Below are 21,653 nucleotides of genomic sequence, written 5' to 3'. Positions count from 1 at the left end.
TAATCAATGGAATTAAGAAAAAGTAGGATATCTGGGTGGCTCAGTTGGTTGAGTGTCTGACTCTTGATTTGGCTCAGATCATGATATCAGGGTCATGGAATTGAACCCCAGGTTGGGCTTTGCACTGAGGTTGGTGTGTGCTAAAGGTCTCTCTGTCCCTCTGCCACTCTCCCCCACTCGTGCTTTCTCTCTCTCTCTCTAAAATAATAAAAAAAAAAAATTAAAAAAAAAAGAAAAAGAAACACATGAAAAAAGAATGAAAAATTTAGAATAATACACATTATTCTTTCCAGTGTGCATATAAGATGATTAATATAGAGGGTCAATATTATACACCTATTTTGGGTCATTCCAAAATATAATTGAACAAAAGCTTATGAGTGAAACACTAACTTCATACATTAAACTCCTGCTTGTTCATTTTCAATATATGCCATATGTATCAATACTTAAAGGTTTTTTTTAAATTTTTTTTTAACGTTTATTTATTTTTGAGACAGAGAGACAGCATGAACAGGGGAGGGTCAGAGAAAGAGGGAGACACAGAATCTGAAACAGGCTCCAGGCTCTGAGCTGTCAGCACAGAGCCCGACACGGGGCTCGAGCCCACAGACTGTGAGATCATGACCTGAGCCAAAGTTGGACGCTCAACCGACTGAGCCACCCAGGCGCCCCTTAAAGTTTTTAATATGATGAATAATCCTGCTTGTTCATTTATTTAATCTAGATTGGCTTGGTAACATTGCTATTTTCAGGGGATAACATAGAGATGATTACTGAAGGGAATGGAAGAAGGGATTTTAAAGCACATATTTCACTTCACTTCCCATTCTCTATTTATGTATCAGGGCAGCTTTGCTATTGCCTGCTTCTTGGTGTAGTTAGAAACAAGAGCTCAGAAATCCATCCCTCTGGGTTCATATCTTGGTACATTGTTTACCAGATATCATACATTAGGCTATTTAAATGATCTGAGTCCCATTTTCCTCACGAATAAAGTGGGGTTTATAATTTGCATAGGGTTCTTGTGATTATTAAATTAACACATATTAAAGCGTTTTGTAAATGCTCCCCAATTGTTACTGCCATTTATCAGAGACTAAAAGCAAGAGATTGAGTTTGATGGTGTCAGAGATAAGGGCAGGCAGGAATGAGAAGCTGTCCATTAATGAAGCACTTCCAGTGTGTTGTAGGCATGTGGAGAGGATGGCGAGAAAGCCTTCCTTCTTCTATCCTTCCCCTCACGTGCTGATCATGGGAGGACCCTGAGGTCAACTGTCCCTCAGTAAAGGGCAGTGGGATACTGGGGGTGTCTGCAGACCCTAGCCCAAAGTGGTGAGTGCTCTCCTCAGTGTCCTTGGCCTGGACCACCTCCAGATGGCTTTCTAGCTCTAATTTGCTAGAGTCACCAAGAAGCCTTCTGGCTTTATTTCGGTTTGCCTGGGACATCTTAAGATATGATTTGCTCTTGGCTGAAGTTTAACCACTACGATTTATTTTATCAGGACTTCACATCTTCTGTTTCGATCACTGAGTTCTCTGTCAACTTGTGATGACAGACTAAAACTCTGCAGCCCTGACAAGTGCTAGTCAGTTTTCATTTTCTTTTCCAACCGAGGTGAACTCTACACACCTGTTGGGTGTCTGCTTCCTCCGTGTGTCCTGGGCTCCTCATTAGAGCATTCCACCGACCTGGCCTGAGCCTGAACTCCTCACCATGACCTTTTCTACCACTCCATTAAAGGTGTGCATGATGTTTCCTCAGGCTCTGATCTCCTAATAATAGTAAAGAAATATTCCAGATTTGTTGTGTCTGACTTATAAGAATCCCATTTCTTCCTTAGGATGACTTAATATTGGAAACCTCTGGCAGGTTTATGGGGTTGATTTGAGGAGGGCGGTATAAGTGCTACAAATCCATGTCCTTAGATAATCCGGGATAGGCCATGGATTACCCAGGACTGACACTCATAGAATTGTGGCAAAGTCTCTAGTGGAGTCTCCTCCATGTGCAGATGTCAAATGGTGGCTGGATGAGATATCTTCCACTTAGGAAGCACCTGTAGCTCTTCAAGCCTGAATCGCCCAGCCTTGGCCAGTGTTCCAGGCCTAGCTGCTTTGGTGTTGCCCTTGGCCTTTGTCATTTGTTCCATCTAATACATGACTGTACTCTGATTACCTGGAGAAGTATTTATGGATCACGGCAATAAGCCTCTAATAAACTCAGTCCCCAAACCTGGCCACTTCCATGAAAACACCTGTCAGCTGAGTTCATCTATTTCCTTCAGATTTCCACTTAGTAAGGATACTTTTCATTTATATGGTGTTTTGCAATTTACAAATATATGACATATTTTGAATCAAATGGGGTTAAAGTCCAACTTTTTATTTTAGAAATAAGGAAGCCCAGGCTTCAGAGGCTGTGTGATATACCCAAGTCCACAGAGATGTTAATGGCAAGGCCAGGGCAAAATTTATGCTTCTTAATGATAATAGCAAATATGCATTAAACAGAGAAAACAGAATAAATATATTCTAGTCTTAGAAACTAAACCTGTCTTACAGTGGGGATCACTGAGGCATAGAGAGCTTGAGTAATCTGTCCATAGTTGAATGGTTAATGGTATGGATGTGGGTTCAAGACCTCATTGGTGGCCACAGAGCCCATGGCTGTGTGCCAGATTCTGCTGCCTCTGTCTGTCTCCTGATACCTGGTACTGTGCTCCTAGCCTCCTCCAGTCCCCATATCAAAGCTCTATAAAGGAAGCAGAGAAAGACCTATAATTACAACTTGGCAAGTGAAAAAAATTGAGGATCAGAAAAGATGGCCATCAGGGAAAGATCTTTAGGTTATCCCCAAGTCTCCCTGCAGTGAGACCCCAGCTTTTGATTATTTCCAGGAAGAGGGATGAAATTCAGCCCTCAAGTACGGTTAGGGGATGAGTCTCTGTATCTTCTGCTGGCTGGTCAGGCAACTTTTTGATGGCTGGGAGCCCTGTGTCGTACCAGCAGTTACTATCTTTAATCAGTCCTGGTAAGAAAGTAATCACCAGGAAGCACTTAGGCTTCTAGTTTCTTTTCCCTAACTGACCAATAAAGAATATTCAAATTCACAAATGTTCTTTTTACTGCCTTCCAAATGATTCCAGTGAACCAGCCAATGTTGTAAGAAGTACATTTCTTTTCGTTTTATTTGCTATTTGCAATGTTATAGTTTTCACTCTGAAGGCCCATTGGCTGGTGCTCAGGAAATTTGGAGATGTTATATTTGTCAGTTGGGTTGGACTTGGCTTACACACTGAACTCAGATTCTGTATCTGGGACTCACTACTGTTAAGCAGGGTTGATTCTGCTCAGAACTGAATTCACGTATCAGCTGGAACAATAGCTCTATGCTGCCATCTACTGGAACTCTAGAGAATATGCTTCCCCTACGTATTTATTAGAAAATGTTGTAAAACGGATTAACAGAGAGCTAGAAAAACAGAAAGAAAAAGAAACATAACAGATGTTTGTATGCTGGAAAAGTAAGCCCAAAAGGATTATTTCGAAGCCAAAATGACCGTAAATAAATGTAATGAAGTTATACTATACTTTCATTTTCTTTTCAACATTTGCTATACTCGCTGTTAGAAGTTTTGGCCTGAAATCAAATACCTGCTGTAGTACTGAATCAGACTGAAGCTGAGCATTATCTCCTGCAGATGTGCAATTTTCTTCTTGGCTAAAACCAATTTAGAAATAAGAAAGGCAATAGGGAAAAATTCTCCCAAGGCACAGCAGACAAAGATCACAGTAAAAGGAAATTCCTGAGATAAAATGGTGTTTGTAATCCTTAAGAAAGGCTCAGAAAACATTGTACTTGCTATGAAACATGATTTTACCAAAGTCATCATCTCCTGAACCTATAGACACTTCAGAACAGGGGACTTAACTTTTCCAAGTCCAAGCCAGCAATTTATCAAGCTCTTTGGAAGCCCCTTGTTTTGAGGTTTAAATCTCAGATAACTGAAAACTAAGATAAGCAGAATTTTAATTTTTTAATATTTTTAAAGTACAATCAAATCACAGAAAGTTTAGAAATGAGAAAATAGAGGTAGGTACCAGATCCATGAACCAGAAGTCTCAATATTGTAAAGGTAGTTATTCTGTCCCCCAATTCAGTACGATTCCAATCAAAATGCTAATAAGGAGATTCTAAAATTCAGATGGAAAAATCAAGTGCCAAAAATAACCAAAATTGTCTTTAAAAAGCAACAAAGTTAGGGAACAACGTTTCTACATAGCAAAACTGGTTATACAACTATAGTATGATATATATTGGTCGTAAGATAAGCAAATGGAAATAAAGGGAGGGGCAGATTAAAGAGCTCAGGAACGCCTACTGAAACTTGATAAATGACAGAAAAGATATTTCAAATCAATAAGGAATAATGTTTTCAATAAATGATGCTGTGGCGATTGGTTTACTGGCCAAAATAATAAATAAAAGAATCTGCATAATTCATACCAAACAACAAATTTTATTTAAAGGCGGACAGAATACCTTTGCAACCTTAAAGTAACTAATGATAATCAAAGCCTAAAACACTCACAATTTTAAGAAGACTGTTCATTTTGGCCATGTTAATATTAAAATCTCTGCACAAGGTAAAAGACCATAAACAGAATGATAACACCAGAATCAGAGAGGTTTTCAGTGTATAGGCAAAGGGCTCATCTCTAGAACAGGAGAAATTCCCTAATCAACAAGAAAGAAATGAAGTACAAAGTAATGGATGAAGGCTAGGAATAGGTACACCCAGAAGGGAAAATCCACATAGCCAATAAATATTTGAATAGATACTCAGCCTCGGAAGCAATAAAAAATGCAAATTAAAACAATTATAATATTTGCAAATATACTTTACTAATAAAGTGTGCTATTTGGATGCAATATTTGACTATGGAAAAAGATATTCTGTTATTCTGTATATTGTAGTTTTTTGCAGCTTATATTAAAAATAGTTTAAAATAACAGAAATTTGTTTTAAACATAATTGTAAGTGCTCTTTGTTCTGCTTGGTTTTGGGTTAACCATCAGCTCCTCAAGTAAACTTTCACTGACTGCCAGCAAAGGAAGGGCCCCTTGGTTTAATTTGTCAGTTGCTCACTGCTTTTATAGCATTAAACACAGCTGGCTCTGATTAAATATTTATTTGTGAAATATTTTGTCAATTCTTCCCCTTCCACTCAGGCAGATTTGATCTCCATGTCTGGCAGAGACTAGAAATTGAATAATTATTTGATTAATGGACAAATGCCTTTTTGGTATACGTCCTAGGGTCAGCATCACTCAGCTCCAATCCCTCATAAGTTCCTCATCCATATCCACTGACAATTCAAGCTTCTGTGCCAAATCCCCAGCCACTAGTTCAGTCATGTTGAGTGTACTTCTAAAATACATACTAATATGGGAACTTGACTCCTCCAAGTTCATAGAATTCCAGTGATAAGAGTTGAAGTATCAAGGGCTTTCAGATAACCGAAAGTCTAATAAACCAAAGCACCCCATCTCTGAGATACTCGCTTTTCAAGGCTGTTAAGCAGATACTTTCTCCCATGTTCAATAAAACAATATCTCAGCCTCAGTGTGAGGTTGCTGTCAGCTTCCAGCAAGAACTGCTTGTATTTCCACTTGTCTGTGATGCCATTCTCCTCTGGGTCCATCATCTGTCATGATGAATCTTTACCATTTGAGGAAGAGATGTCATTTGAAGCAGCGTTCAGAGACCCTCTGAAAATCCACAGTGCACCAAGAAGACACAGTTTCAAGTGGTAAAACAAGTGCAATTAGCTATCCTTATCAGAGTCAGGGTGAGAAGCTGCCAAAAGCTCTATCCTTCTTCTGGAAGGCTTGTGTCTCTTAGGGCAGCAGGGCTCTCCACTGGGGTCACGCCCAGGTCTCTGATTTAGGATTGCTGATCAGGCTGAGTCTGTGTCACTTCCCATTCAGCTTCTGAGTGCTCTGCCATTGCAGAACTACAAAAATATTGATTGTTGCACAGCAATGTTTACTTCTGCTTCTGAACAGCATGATGTGGATCTTTGAAACCTTGTGCACAGTGAGGCCCAGAAACTCTGCAACTTTGTTCCAAACCCATTCTGTATTTGTCTGGTTTTCCATTTGATTTTTAGTTCCTTATTGAAGTGAGACGGTTGCATTGTTTTCTGTCTCTGGCATGAAAAATAAAATGGAGTTACTTTCTAAATACATACTGCTACTGGAATGGCCATCACTTTTTGACCCTTGCAGTTGTCTACAGGAAACACAGTTGATCCTGTTGTTGTGGTGCTCTTCTCCCTGTTTTCAGAGCTTAAAAGACACCAGATAGCTTAATTACTTTAAAGTCAAGAGTAGGTTAGGCTATGATTTTACGAGCTTGTACTGAAGGTATTGCCTAAGAGAGTAAGAAAAATAAAAATTATATAGGCAGTGTAGAATAGTGTTTCAAAGTGTTTTTGTTTGTCCACTCATTTTGGCTGTGTCTTGTTTTTTTGTTTTTTGTTTTTTGTTTTTTGTTTTTTTCCGGAAGGAAATAATCCCATTCACTAACTGTTAACAAGAAGATTGTCTAATAAGTCTCAGTTCACCGGAGAATTGCTTGTCCAGTGCAGTTTAGATGATTGTGGTTTGGTCTCATAATGCTGCCATATTTTCCAACAGGTTAGAAAACTAGCAGTTCCTTCATCAAGACCTCTACTTTCACCTTTTTATCCTGAGGTATCTTCAGTCCTGCAATGGTTAATTTTTTTTTAATTTAAATTTAAAGTTTTTATTTACATTCCAGTTAGTTAACATACAGTGTAACATTAATTCCAGGTGTACAATATAGTGATTCAACATTTCCATACAACAGCCAGTGCTCATCGCAGCAAGTGCCCTCTTTAATCCCCATCACCTCCCCTCTGGTAAGCATCCCCCATCCTCCATCCCTCCACCCACCTCCCCTCTGGTAGCCATCAGTGTGTTCTCTATAGTTAAGAATCTGTTTCTTGGTTCCCACCCCCCTCTATCACTCTTGCTCTCTTTTTTTCCGCTTTGTTTTTATTTTCTTTAATTCCACATATGAGTGAAAGCATATGGTATTTGTCTTTTTCTGACTGACTTATTTCACTTAGCATAATACTCTCTAGCTCCTTCCATATCATTGCAAATGGCAAAATTTCATTCCTTTTTATGGCTGAGTAATAGTTCATTATATGTTTTTTATATATATATATATATATATATATATATATATATATATTCTTTATACACACCCACATATATACACATATATACATACATATGTGTGTGTATACACACACACACACACACACACACACACACACACATCTTTGCTATCCATTCATCAGTCAATGAACTGGGCACCTGATAATTCCATAATTTGGCTATTGTAGATAATGCTGCTATAAACATCATGGTACATGTATCCTTTTGAATTGGTATTTTTGTATCTTTAGGTAAATACTGAATAGTGCCATTGCTGCATTGTAGGGTAGTTGTATTTTTAACTTTTTGAGGAAACTCCATACTGTTTTTCAGAGTGGCTGCACAAGTTTACTTTGTCAATCACTGACAGTGCAAGAGGATTCCTTTCTCCACATCCTCACCAGCACCTATTGTTTCTTGAGCTGTTAATTTTAGCCATTTGGACAGGTGTGAGGTAATGTATCACTGTGGCTTTGATTTGTATTTCTCTGATGATAAGTACTGTTGATCATCTTTTCATGTGTCTGTTGGCCACTGTGATGGTTAATTATATGTGTTAACTTGACTGGGAGATGGGGTGCCCAGATATTTGGTTAAACATTATTCCAGGCATGTTAAAGATCTGGGTAAGACTGACATTGTAATTAGTATAATGAGTAAAGCAGGTTTCCATCCCCAGTGTGGGTGAGCCTCATCCAATCTTTTGGAGGCCTGAATAGCACAAAAGGCAGAGTAAGCAAAAATTCACTCTCTCTGACTACTTTTGAGCTGAGACATTGGTCTTCTCCTATGCAAAGACTGGAAGTACACATCAGCTCTTCTGTATTGCCAGCCTGCAGACAGCAGATCTTGGAACTTATCTGTGTCCATAGCCACATGGGCCAATTTCTTATAATAAATCTCTTTCTCTCTCTTTCTGTACATACAGGCATGTGCGTGTGTGTCTGTGTGTCTGTGTGTGTGTGTTTCTCTGGGACCCTGACTAATGCAAGTCCTTAGTCAAGTAGTCACTGGCCAGTGGAGAACCAAAGACAGCTATCAAAAGAGAACCAGATAATTTACCCCTAAATAGACAACTTTTGAAGCCCCATTCTTGGAAACTCTCATACTGGAAAGTTCTGTTATTATCTAAGTGTGATCTTCCCAAGACTAGCAAATTTCTGGCAAGGAACACAGGAGATCTTCTTAGATCAAAGGCAATTAGATGGGAGGCACTTAGGCTTAGAAAGAACAACTCCCTTGACATGAAATAAAAGCATGTCCCACATTAGGTAAAGGAAAGACTCATATTAAATAATGATTAATGCACAATGAGCTATAATCATGTGCCAGTAGCAGATCACTGTTACTGTGCAAATTCAATCGTGGTAGACTATGTAAGTGCAGAGTATGGAATGTGTCAGTGTGTTTATAACAACATCTCAGGGAGAGGATGCTCTGAATCTTTACTCCTACATTAAATAGACAGAAATAGGATGGTGTGGAATAGGCCTTTTCACATTAATATAATGTTAGCTGAGCACATGCTATCTGCAACCGAACATATATATTTTTAGCATCTCTTGCAGCTAGTTGTGCTATGTGACTAAGTGCTGGCCAATGGAACAGAAACAGAAGTGTGGGAAAAGTCTGGGCCAAACACTGAAATGCCCACCTAACTCTTGTGCATTTTCCTTCTTCTCACCAGCAGAAAAGCAAGTGTGGTGGTAGGAGCTGGAGCAGCCACCCTGTACCATTACACAAAAGGGGTATGTGGAGAAAGGTATATGTGCTTGTACATGGAAAGTCTATGTATAGCAACAGAAGAGAAAGGAACTAAATTCCTGATGATTATGGGGCTGCCCTAGCAGCTATGGAACACCCACCTGGACTTTTGTATGATGGAGAAATAAAATAACTTTGAAGAATCAGGATTTTGAGTCTCTGTGCTCTCTGTTATGGTGTAAATCCAAACTAATACAAGTGCCTCAGGGTATTTTATCATAGTATCTTATCTTACTAGAAATAGATACCAGGGCCTAGGAAGGTAGAATTATATTAAGGTTAATGGTGCAGGTTCAGCTCCATTGCTTGCGTCATATGTAAACTTGAGCAAGGTACTGAAGCGCTGTGCCTCAATTTACTTCATCTGTGAAATGGAGATAACAAAAGTGCCTAGGTCACAGGGTTTATATTGGATTAAATGAAAAAAAAAAATGAGAAAACGCTTCCACACAACGTAACCATCTAATTGCTATCTACTATTATAACTATTTTTCATCTCCTTTTGAAATGGCTATCAAACACGACTTGATATATAATTTGTTCTCTTAAGTATAGTGGCACACCCTATAAATAACCCGTTTCCATTTTAAATGAAAATATTAATATTCTAATATTCAGATCTATCACTTGTTGGTTTAGATGATATGAAACAATTAAGCTTCATAATATGTTACAAAGATGAGGATCAGACCACAAATTAGGTGATTTTCTGAAGGTGAACCAATAATATTGTGATTGACATGATACTAAAAAGATGAAGATAGTAATAAAAGTAACAATAATAAATAAAGTTGACTGAGGATTTTTACATGCTAGACTGTGTATTGTCTTTTTAAATGTGTTGTCTCCTACAATCTGCAGTATAATTGCATAACATGGACATTATTATACTAATTTTAAGGATGAGAGAAACTGAGGTCAAGTTAGTTATGTTCCCTGCTCCGTAACACATAATCATTAGTGAGTAGATGAGGAATTAAAATTCAGTTATTATTATATTTTTTTAATTCCAAACCCTATTTATTTTCCATTATTTTACCATGAACTCCTTGAACTCTTGCCTAAGGAAGCATTCAGTTTGCATCTATGGTTTCCTTTAATACATTAGGGTAAATATACCAGTTTCCCCCTTTCATGTTCATTAGAGATCTAGAGATTGATTCTAGGCTCATTATTTTATCTTATTTATTAAATATACTCAGTTTTTTTTTTTTACAAGAATGAAAGTACTTTAACTTGGGATTCCAGTAAGAAGAAAGAAGACTTATCTTTTTTTAAATGCAGCAGGTTACAGGTTGATTGTTTCTTAGGATATTGTAGCACATATTTAATGAGGCTGTGGTGTCCTGATCACTATAGGAACATAAGGAAAGTGGCAAGCTACTTCTAAATTCTGGGCCTTAGTTTCCCCACCTGAAAAAGTAAATTTGTTTGCACCAGATCATCACCAGTTATTCTAATTATAGGTATTATTTAAATAGGACCTCTCTCTTCCTCTCTCTCAACTTTCCACCTACCTCCCTTGCTTCTTTCGCTAAATTAGTCATATTAAAATACTTTACTTAGCTTTAATCACCATGAATGGGCCATCTGCTTCTATATTTCATCAAAAAGTAGAATTTGATCATGGCTGCTATAAAAGCATATTTGCATTATTTATATTATAAGCAAATGAATCTGACATTTATACCACTGTGGCCTAAATTCTCCTAAATCTTGTCTTATATATGAAATGTGTATGATGTGTAGAGTCTTAGAAAGCTCTTAAGAAGGTTTTCCCAGTTGAACAAATCTCTTTGATCTTCTCAAGACTTGAAAGCTGCAAGTGTGGAATACATGAATATTTCTGAAATTCTCAAAATTACAGGTAATTCAAATTTAGTCTCGGTATTTTAATATGATCAATGAGTGACGTGTATATCAAGTGGATGTCATTTGGCTGTTAATGCAATACACTGCATCTACTAAATTAATCTTGTGAGTATTTTGTTATCATACAGGATTAGAAAAAGACTCTCCTTGTAGAGTCAACTTTAGAAAACACGATAAATGCAAATCTATGTTTAGACAATTCAGTGGCATTTGAAAAATGATTTGTTCTTTTTAATGTAATCATTTTAAGATATCTACATGATTTCACATGGTTAAGTGTAATTTTATTTGGTCTATTTGATACCCCTCACTTAAAGAATAAGAATTTACCAAGAACCAGTCTTGAGCAGAATCTTTTGTAAGATTCTATCTATATTTATAAATTGGACTGTGAAACACGTGGAAAAGGGAAGAGACTGACAAAAAGAATTTGTCAACTCTGTCCTCCAAGTACTTATAAAGGGTGGAGAGAAAAGCCATATGGTAATCAAAATGGCAGAGAAACATTACAAAGAAACATATAAATATGCACAAAATAAGCATCAGTATTTTGTAGATGTAAGTGAATTCACACTTATGTGATATGAATTTTCAAAAGATAGAGGAAGAAAGGAGAGGAAGCGTGAGGAAGTAAGGAGGAAAGAAGTGAAGGAGGAAGGCAGCAGGTGGAAGGAGAGAGCGACCATTTACACAAAGTCACTCATACAAAGTCATACTGTAGTCTTGAGTTGATGCTCCTCCCCAGGGAAACAGTCCAGAATGAGGTCCTCACCTAAATGTTACTGGAAGACCGAACTCGGGCAGTGGAAAGTGATATCATTTGACACATTTTCTTTTTTCTTCCTCCCTCTTCTCCCATTTCTTCATCTTTAGAGCACACTTTATATTTATGCTGAAATTTATAAATCCATTAATTTCAAAAATCCTTTGAACTTGTAAAACCAAAGACCAGAAACATTCTGGATGTGCTGAAAAATATTTGGAATCAAGGTCAGTAAATTATCTAATGGATCCTTAAAAATGTGTTAAAGAAATGAATATATTGATGATTCAGTTTGGGGGTTAGTTCTTTGCAGAATCTGTGTGATGGCAGTTACAGAATTGGGAATGTACTTTTGCAGATTGTTGCTTTTGTTCTTCAGGTTAGTGAAAAAATAAGGGCAAGAATGTTGCCTGGTGTGTGTGTGTGTGTGTGTGTGTGTGTGTGTGTGTGTACATGCATGAGAGATCAGTAATGTGAACAGGTCCACAACATTGGTCAAAGAGGAGAGGACAGGGTGATCCTGAATCTGTAGCCCAAATAGGAGTTGATAGGTTCACTTTTGAAAGCCTGGTCACATTCCCATTATATATATTTTCTTCTTATTTGCAGTTACTGTTGTAGATCTTTCTTGGTTTCCAATTTTTCTTTTTTGTGACCTTTAGCCACTACAGGAACAGCATTTTCACATGGTAGCAAGTTAGCACTAGGGAGTGAAAGCTGGTTGGAAGAGAACTTGAACAGTAATTTTCTAGATTAAATATACTTCTGAAAAAAGCAAGAGTGAACTAGTATTTTTAAGTTATTTTTTTCATATTTGCTACTTCTTCCATTTAATCAAGCAGAAAGTTTTATCTCCCAGACTGTGGGAATCCCAACAGTGTTTGTTAGATCCTGTCCTAGCAAATATCTCCACTGATCTTCCTAGCATCTGTGTCTTCATATAAAATCTGAGCCCCAGGGGCTGGGAATCAGAAGAAATAGCAGCCAATTTTGCTCAGGTTTTTTTTTTCCTTTTTTTTTAAACCTCAACTAAGTTTCTGCTGCACAGCAGACGGTCATTTTGAGCTCCTGTGCATGCAGAGTTGAAAACATGAGAAAGTGCTAAGGCTCACAGTTGGTATATAAGTCATGGATAAGGGTGGGCAGGGTGATTGGAGATTTCAGTTTTCTTCCTCATGTTACCTGCACTTTTGAGGGGCCCAGGAAACATGACTGACCCCATGTTAGTACAATAGCCCGCCTTGTCATTCTATACCTTTATTCCCAGTGTTTATGAAATCAGTCTATCTTTGAAAGCACTCAGGCAATTGATTTTTTTAATTATATGTTTATTTACTGCTTAGTTCTGCCTTTCAGTTTCTAAAACTGAATAAAAATAAATATAGTTAAATTTCATAAATGTTTAAATAATGCTTATGGTGGTTAACTCTAAGCATCCAAAAATTTAAATGACTTTCATGACAGACTGATTTTCCCCCCTACTTTATGAAGATGTTTAGTTTCCTGCATACGTGCCTGATTAACTCTAACAGTGAGGTACCAGTGTATTTGTATGTATAGGGGTTATGGACAGGCAGTGGGAAAAGAAGGGAGAAACATATTTTGGGGGCTACTTTTGATACTTATGTTTCAGTAAAGTTTATGATTATTGACTACTGAAATATAATTTACATATAATCCAATGCACTCATTTTAAGAGTATAGTTTAATGCGTTTGGACAAAGGTATATACCCATGTAATAACCAGCACAATCAAAATACGGAATGTTTCGATCACTGTCAAAAGAGTCCTTTTCTCCTTCTCAGTCAACTCCTTTAATATCTCAGCTCCAAAGCAGCCATGAACTTGCCCGTCATTACCGATTAGATTTGTCTTCTCTAGAGTTTGAAGTAAATGTAACTGCATATACTCTTTTGAGCCTGGTTTCTTTCACTCTACATGGCAATTATGAGATTTATTCATGTTGCATGTATTTGTAGTTTGTTCTTTCTTATGGCTGAGCAGTATGCCATTGTATGTAGATATGCTGCAATCTGTTTATCCAACTCTTGATAGACATTTGGGTCATATCCACTTTGTAGATATTATGAGTAAAGCTTCTATAAACATTTGCGCACAAGACTCTGTGGATATATAGCTTCATTTCTCCTTGGAGGATACCTAGATGTAGAATAACTGGATCATATGGGTGTTGTATGTGCAAGGGTTAAAGAAACTGCCAGGCTGTTCTTCATAGTAGTTGGACCATTTCATACTCCTACCAGCAAGGCTTAAGAGTTCCGGTTGCTTCTTATCTTTGCCAACATTAGGTACAGTCAGTTTTTTTTTTTTTTTAATTTTAGCTACACATACAGGTATAAAGTGGGAGCTTTTCATAGTTAAATTTTGCATTTTCCTGATGAGTGATAAGGATGGGCAGTTTCACATATCCTTCCTGGCTACTAAAATTCCTTATTTTGGGGTGCCTGGGTGGCTCAGTCAGTTAAGCATCTCAGTTTTGGCTCAGGTCATGATCCTGCAGTTTTGTGAGTTCAAGACCCGCATCAGACTCTGTGGTGGCAACGCGGAGCCTGCTTGGGATTCTCTCTCTCTCTTCCCCTCTCTCCCTGCCCCTCTCCTACTCACGCTGTCTCTGTCTCTCTCAAAATAAATAAATAAACTTAAAAACATTCCTTACTTTGGGAAGTGTCAGTTGGAATTTTTTTGTGCTTTTAATTAAGTTGTCTGCTAATAGAGATGGAATACTTTTTACATACAAGTTCTTTGTCATAAATATATATATTATGGAAATTTTCTCATAGTCTATGGTTCTCCTTACTTTTTTTAATGGTGTCTTTTGAATAGCAAATGTTTCTAATCTTTATCAAATGCAATATGTAATTTTTCTAGTATGCTTTGTGAGTTTTTTGTGCCTAAGAAATCCTTACCTACCTCAACATCACAATATTTCCAACTAGAAGTTTTACATGTACTGTTACATATAGGTCTATAATCTATCTGAATTAATTTGTATGTAGAGTGAGGTAAAGATTGAGGTTAATTTTTTCAACTTCTTCTAATATCATTTATGGAAAAAACACCCCTTTTTATTGGTAGTTTGTGAAAAATCAGTGCGTGTACTTATATCTACATTCTCAATTCGCTTCTGTATGTCTATTCTTACATCAATACAACACTCTCTTGATTACTCTAGCCCTAATGTAGGACTTGAAATTAAGAGTGTAAATCCTTCAAATTTGTACTTCTTTTAAAAAATCGTTTTAGCTATTCTAGGTCCTTTGCATTTTTTTAAGTTTATTGATTTATTTTGAGACAGAGAGACAAAGGGTGGGGAGAGAGAGAGGGAATGAGAGGGGGAGGGGCAGAGAGAGGGAGAGAGAGAATCCCAAGCAGGCTCCATGTTATCAGTGCAGAGCCTGATGCAGGGCTCCATCTCACAAAGTGTGAAATCATGACCAATGAAGAATTGGATGCTTAACTGACTGAGCCACCCAGGTGCCCCAGTCCTCTGCATTTTCAATTAAATTTTGAAGTTGGCTTGCCAATCTGTGCAAACCATCTGATAAAATTTTTATTGGTATTGCTTTGATATTTTAACAATATAGTCTCAGCCACAAAAAAGGTGTATCTCTCCATTTATTTAGGTCATTAAGTTTTTTAAACAATGGTTTATAGTTTCCATAGTTCTTACTTATTTGTTCAATTTATCCTTAAGTATTTCATGTTTTTGGATATCACTATAAATTGAATTTTTAATTTAATTTTACTTTTCAAGGATCTTATATATTGTAATATATACAAATGTAATTAATCTTTATTTTTCAACTTTTTTCTTGCAACCTTGTTAAACTCACTTATTAGTTCTAGTAGCTTTTGTAGATTTCTTAGGATGCTCTTCATACACTATCATTTGTATGACAGTAAAGATACTTTAACTTCTTTTTCAATATGAACTTTTCAGAAAGTATCATAAAATACCAAGAAAAACTAGAATGAAACCGATACAGGGTGTTTAAGAAGGACTGGGCATCTTCCAGTGCACCTTTCCATGGTTCATCCTTTCTTAACTGCAAGGTTACTTCTTCATGAAGATTGCCATCTTAACATTCTCCAGGAAAGACCTGCCTCCAAGACATCTTTCTCCTTCATTGTCAGGAAGCAGAGATTACCTCTCTGGAATTTCTTCCTTCAGCAAGTTGAGGACATAAAGAATGACCTTTTCCTATGGTGAGATGTTCATAGCAGATTCTCATAACTAAACTTGACCTTGGCAGGCGCAGAGTCTTTGTTAACCCCAATAGTTATAGTTTTCAAATAAGAATTCATATGCACCACAGATAGCAGGGCGTTAGTTCACTTTCAACGTGCCATCGGAAACTCTCTAGTGGAATCTTTTTCCAAAATCCTTTCTCCTGCATACAGGGAAATTAAAACTTACTTATTAATTGCTGGTAGGCAGAATACATGATCTGGATAAGAAGAGCAAGTTGTCAGGCAATTTTTTTTTCTTTGATAAAGAATTAAGATAGGGAACAGAAGAATGTTCTGGAAACCCAACAAAGCAGACAAAACAAATGCATATTGTTACTTCCCACTGGAGCTTTGTTCTCCCAGCAGGGAAGCCTTTTGAGAACACTGATAACTCAATTCTTTCTGGTATGGTAAAAATCAAGCCCACTTTACATCACTTTTGTTTTTTGTTACTCGCATTAGCACATGGGTATGTAACGATACATTTACAAATAAGCACAATCAGTTTAAATTTTGGAAACATAGAAATATCTAGTTCCAACTAAACTATTAATATATTTTATTTTGTTTTATTTTTATTATTATTTAAATTTATTTTGAGAGAGAGAGAGAGCAAACGGGGGAGGGTCAGAGAGAGAGGGAGACAGAATCTCAAGCAGGCGCAGAGCCTGAGGTGAGGCTTAAACTAGTGAACCATGAGATCATAACCTGAGCTGAACTCAACCTGGCTTAACCAATTGAGCCACATAGGCACCCCTAAAATATTAATATATTTATGAATCATCTCAATAAGAAAAGTTTTCTATAGTTGTAAAAAGCTCAATAAAGAAGCTGTGAAGCAATGACTCAGACCAGCTTTGATAAATCAATTTGTCCAGTATTCCCAGCCAAAGCTGGCTCCTAATTGGTCAGGAATTTATTTATTTGACATATTTGAAGGTGAAGCCAGCAGCACTCAGGGTTTGAATGACCCCTAATGTTTCTCCACATTGAAGCAAGGCCCAAAGCCATCTGCAGATGGACCAGGCTCTGTATAGTAGTAAGCACAAAGCAGTTTACAGAGGGGATTTTTTTTTTAAGGAATGCTAGGCAAGTCTATCTTTTCATGACACAGACACTTCATGCAGGGCTCCCACCTGTTTAGTTTATTATCGGTTCAAACCTTTTGCTCAAGGACCATTGATTTGCATGAACTTCCTGTGCATAATAATGGTTCCAATAATGAATAGTATTTATTAAACATTTCCTAAGTCTTAAGCACTTAGAATGAGTTGTTTTGTTTAATCCTTACAGAAATCTTCTGAAGTTTGTCCTTTATCATTCGTTCTTCTCAAAACAGGAAACTGATGCTTGGAGACGATAAATAACATACCTACAGACACCCAGCAAGTGGTGGACTCAGGGTTTGGACCCAGTTGTCCAACACCAGAGCTTGTGCTCCTAACTGCTATACCATATTGTGTGTGCTGAACAAATATGTCCTGCAGTTCCCAATCCATCCAGAACCAGGATGATCATTATTTCCAAAATGGTGGAGTAAATTAGTAGAATTATAATGTTTATATGTGTAAGTATTATGTATATATGTGTATATATATATATATATATATATATATATATATATCTCCATTGAACTAGACATGAAATAATATTTTCAGGGTAGACCCTCGGCTCTGTCACTTCCTGTGGCCTTTGAGACAATACCTTCGTATGGACTAGCATCTGTGTCATGACTTTCTTTTGTTCTTTCCATGTTGAGAAGGTTCATTTCTGTACAGATTTGGGGTTTGGGTAGAGCCCTCTATAAACTTGGGTATAGGAAAGATAAGTGAAACAGACTGTATTCTTCTCTCTAATATATGAAACATTTAAAATTAGGGATTTTTGAAGTTTGGGCATGTGCTGCAAGGTCTCTGTGTGAGGCTTCATAAAGGATGAGCTAGCACCTGTACATTATTTTCACCACTTCCTGTTCCTTACAGAGGGTGGGGGACCAACCATCCCAGTGGGATAAAATTTCTGAAAATAGTGCTGTTGTTTTTTTTAAAGACTGTAAGTCACATGGACAGAGTAGTCAAAGAGTAGTATATTTAAAAAACTGTTTGCTCTCTCTAGTGATCAAAGTTAGCAGTGTTTCTGGATGATGATGCTCACAAAAATTTTTGTGAAAATCTCTTGGAGTCAACCTTTTTTTTTTTTTTTGAAAGAAAGAGAGAGAAAGAGTGAGTTTCTGGGGGAGGGGTGGAGAGAGAGAAAGGGAGAGAGAGAGAATCCCAAGCAGGCTCTGTGCCGTCAGTGCAGAGCCCCATGCGGGACTCGAACTCACAAAAGAAATGTGAGGTCATGACCTGAGCCAAAATCAAGAGCTGGGCACTTAACCAACTGAGCCACCCAGGTGCCCCTCTTGGAGTCAATCTTGATAAGAGACTGAATTCCCTTGAAATGGACACTACATGTCCAATGAACTCATCAGTGTTGTGCCACACAATACGGTCTTTTAAAGATAATACAGGACTTATGGAGTTACAGCTGGAAGGAAATGGAGAAATGGGACATAAAAATTACTTAAAAATAATACATGTGGCCATTCTTTGGGGTGCAGGGTAGAGCCAGTTTTCTTATGTTTGCCTATAAGCCATCTCCCCATCCTCTGTAAACATCCCTTCTGTATTAGTTGGGGTTTTCCAGATAAGCTGAACAAATAGGATGTGCAGATATAAAGAGATGTAATATCAGGAATTAACTCATTCCTAATATTCAATTATGGAAGCCTGCAAACCCAAAACTGCAGGTTGGGTTGGCAGAATAGAGACCCAGGAAAGCCAATATTCCAGTTTGAGTATGAAGGCAGTCTGCTGTAGAACCAAGAAGAGCCAATGATGCAGATGAAATCTGAAGGCCAACTGCTGGAGAATTCTCCTGTTCAAAGAAGTTGATGTTTTGTTCTGTTCAAGCTTTCAACTGGTAGGATGAGGCCCACCCACATTATGGTAGGTAATTGGCTTTCCTCAAAGTCCTCTAATTTAAATGTTAGTGTCATCCCAAAATGGCCTCACCGGAACACCCAGAATAATGTTTGACCAAACATCTAGGCACCTGTGGCCTGGCCACATTGACACATAAAGTTATCCATCACACCTAAGGCAGAGGAGTGCAGTTGTCATTTGGTAATACCTAGAACACCAGCCACACATGCAACAGCCACAAACTATGGGTTCATGCATTTTTCCAAAAGGAAAGTCTCCTTTTGGAAACTACCTGCTGTCCAGCAGCACTACTTGCTGTCTTCTATCTGGGGTCAGGTGGTGTCCATCCTGCCTCCCCTGCCCTGTGTAGAATGATAAATCATGGCTGCTCTGCTCTGGGCACTTCCTGTGATGCCCTTTAAGACACTAATCCTCTCTTTCACTTTGTTGTTCTATATTTCTCTGAGCCCTAAAGCAGGGGCTTACCTTCAAACTCGTCTGATCAAGGCAGGGATATAGAATGGTGAGATAGATTGCCATTAGTGCAGAGAGATTTACAGATGACTTACCATATAGCTCCCCAGGACCTGAATTCCTCATCATGGGGAGATAAGCTGAAGGAGGTTTAGATCTAGTTTCCTGGAACCCTGCCCTTATCATTATTTCCTGTCCTGCCCTTACTCAGCCAGCATTATAAAGTCAGTTGGCTAGAAGATGGTTACACATTCTAGGTTCAGATGAAAATACAAACGGCTTTTCTTTTAAATTCTTGATTCCAATTCTATACACTCTTGTCTGTTGCTCTATCCTGCTTCCTAGTGTCTCTAGTTTGCAGTCAATGGTTTTCTCCAGTCCCATACTGTGCACCCGAACAGGTCATGTGGTTCCCAGTCCCCAAACATACCCCTTCTCTGACTTCATTAACATATCTGTCCTCTGTGTCATCCTCTCACCGTCCTGTCCCCCTCTAGGTCACTGGCGAACTGATTCAAAATGAGGTGTTAATACTATATATCAGCTCTGCCGCCTGTCTTAGAGAATTCATATAAAGGCTGTCTTCAACTTGGCTTTGCCGGTTTGCATCTCTACTTTTTTAATGTTAGGAAGTGTATTAGTTCTGTTTTTGGATAAAATCTATACCAATTTTCCGTTCATTCAATGTAATTTAGTACACATCTTTTAAGTACTGAAAGTCTATCAGCCATCACCATTCTGAGGGCTCTTTGGGGTCTGAGACTGAGGACACAAAACCATACCATCAAGAAGCTCTCCGCTGAAGAGGAAAGGCAGACATCATGTATATATAAATCTACAACCCAAGGGAAGGGTTCTGTGACACATTAGAGTTACAAATTGCTCTGAGAGCCCCAAGGAAGGAGGAATGAATTCCAGCTGGGATGAAAGCTCCAGTTTTACATGTTGAGTTTACTAGTGCTTCACATATGAAAAAAAATATCTGCCAGATGAAGTTATGCCTGTTGTGGAGTGGCTCCCTTTTTACACACTTCATATGCAACTGTACCTCTGTTTAGAAGACAGTCTTCAGTCCTCAGTGATGGAAAATGGTCCCCCCACCCAGCATCCTGGGTAATTTGGACTAGGTTATTCAAGTCAAACCTTCTGCTTAAGCAACATTAACAACATAGTGAGCTAACTCAACTATCACCAAGAAAAAACAAAATCCATTTATTTAAAGACACTGACAAGCTAAAAAAAATAGTGGCTACCTGCCAGAGAAGTTTTGGGAAGACAGCCTGAATCAGATATGTAAGCACGATATCCAAGCACAAACGCCACTGCTTTTGGGGGAATATGTCCATGCTGTACCCCTAGTTTATTTGCAGCCTTCTGAGGCAGGGCAGAGAAAAGCCAAGGCCTGAGGATTGGGGTGGGTACTACCAGGATAAGTATAGGAACTAAACCTATTATTAAGACTGTCAGGTAGAATACAGGACATCTAGTCAAATTTTAATTTCAGCTGAACAATGAAAAATTTCTCAGTATAATTATGTTCCAGGTAATATTTGAGGGGATACCCATGCCTAAAAAAATGATTCTTTGTTAATCTGAAATTCACATTTTACTGTGTAATACTTTAGTTATAAATGCTAAATCTGGACCATGCATCCATTACCTGACCTCATACCTCGAACTTCAAAGAAAGCTATCCTGCTTTGAGTAGAACAGAAGAAAAAGAAAAGAAAATAACTTCTAGGATTTTATGGTCATAGGTTACATTGCTGCAATTGGTCAAGGAACTCCTATCCTTGAACTCGGATTAAAAAGGCCACCTGTGATAGTGGTCCCAGGCACTTGGCAAAAGCAGTCACAATATATTGTTGGCAGAGGGCAAAGTAAATCCTGGTTCCAAGGAACGCTCACAAATAATTGCCCAAAAGCAGTAATCATCAAACTATCAAAGATAACTAGGAGTACAAGGAAACAAGGCAACATGAAAAACAATCAGTAGAAACAAGAGTGATGCCACCAAGATGGTAAAAAAAAGAAGACCCCAGACTCCATTCCCACTCCCAGCAAAAATCAACAATGTGTGAGCTCTGCGATTGCTCAGGAGTCTACTTAAGAAACTTCAGCAAGACAGTGGAACAAAAATCCCGACAATAACCACCCAAAAAGGGAAGGAAGTGTGGCTCTATCGTGCTTGCATCATCCCATCCTCCAGGCCAGTACTGCTTGGTGCCAAGAAAGAACTCTCAAGGCAGAAGGAGTTCACGACCAGAAAAGAGAGCAGGGTGAGTGACCAGCATCCCCAGCCTTTCA

At 38.1% G+C, this 21,653-nt stretch overlaps 1 long non-coding RNA gene across 1 annotated transcript in view; it reads right to left on the bottom strand.

The window, feature by feature from the left end:
- Window positions 1-4,159: 4,159 nt before the first annotated feature.
- LOC131503754 (uncharacterized) overlaps window positions 4,160-21,653 on the bottom strand; it is a 42,406-nt gene continuing 24,912 nt past the window's right edge. Inside the window, exon 3 of the long non-coding RNA XR_009257580.1 lies at window positions 4,160-6,355. This is a non-coding gene — a long non-coding RNA (uncharacterized LOC131503754). The remainder of the gene's footprint in view (window positions 6,356-21,653) is intronic.

Source organism: Neofelis nebulosa, chromosome 2 (genome assembly GCF_028018385.1).
Source record: "Neofelis nebulosa isolate mNeoNeb1 chromosome 2, mNeoNeb1.pri, whole genome shotgun sequence".
NCBI lineage: Eukaryota > Metazoa > Chordata > Mammalia > Carnivora > Felidae > Neofelis > Neofelis nebulosa.
This window is presented reverse-complemented; position numbering and strand designations above follow the sequence as displayed.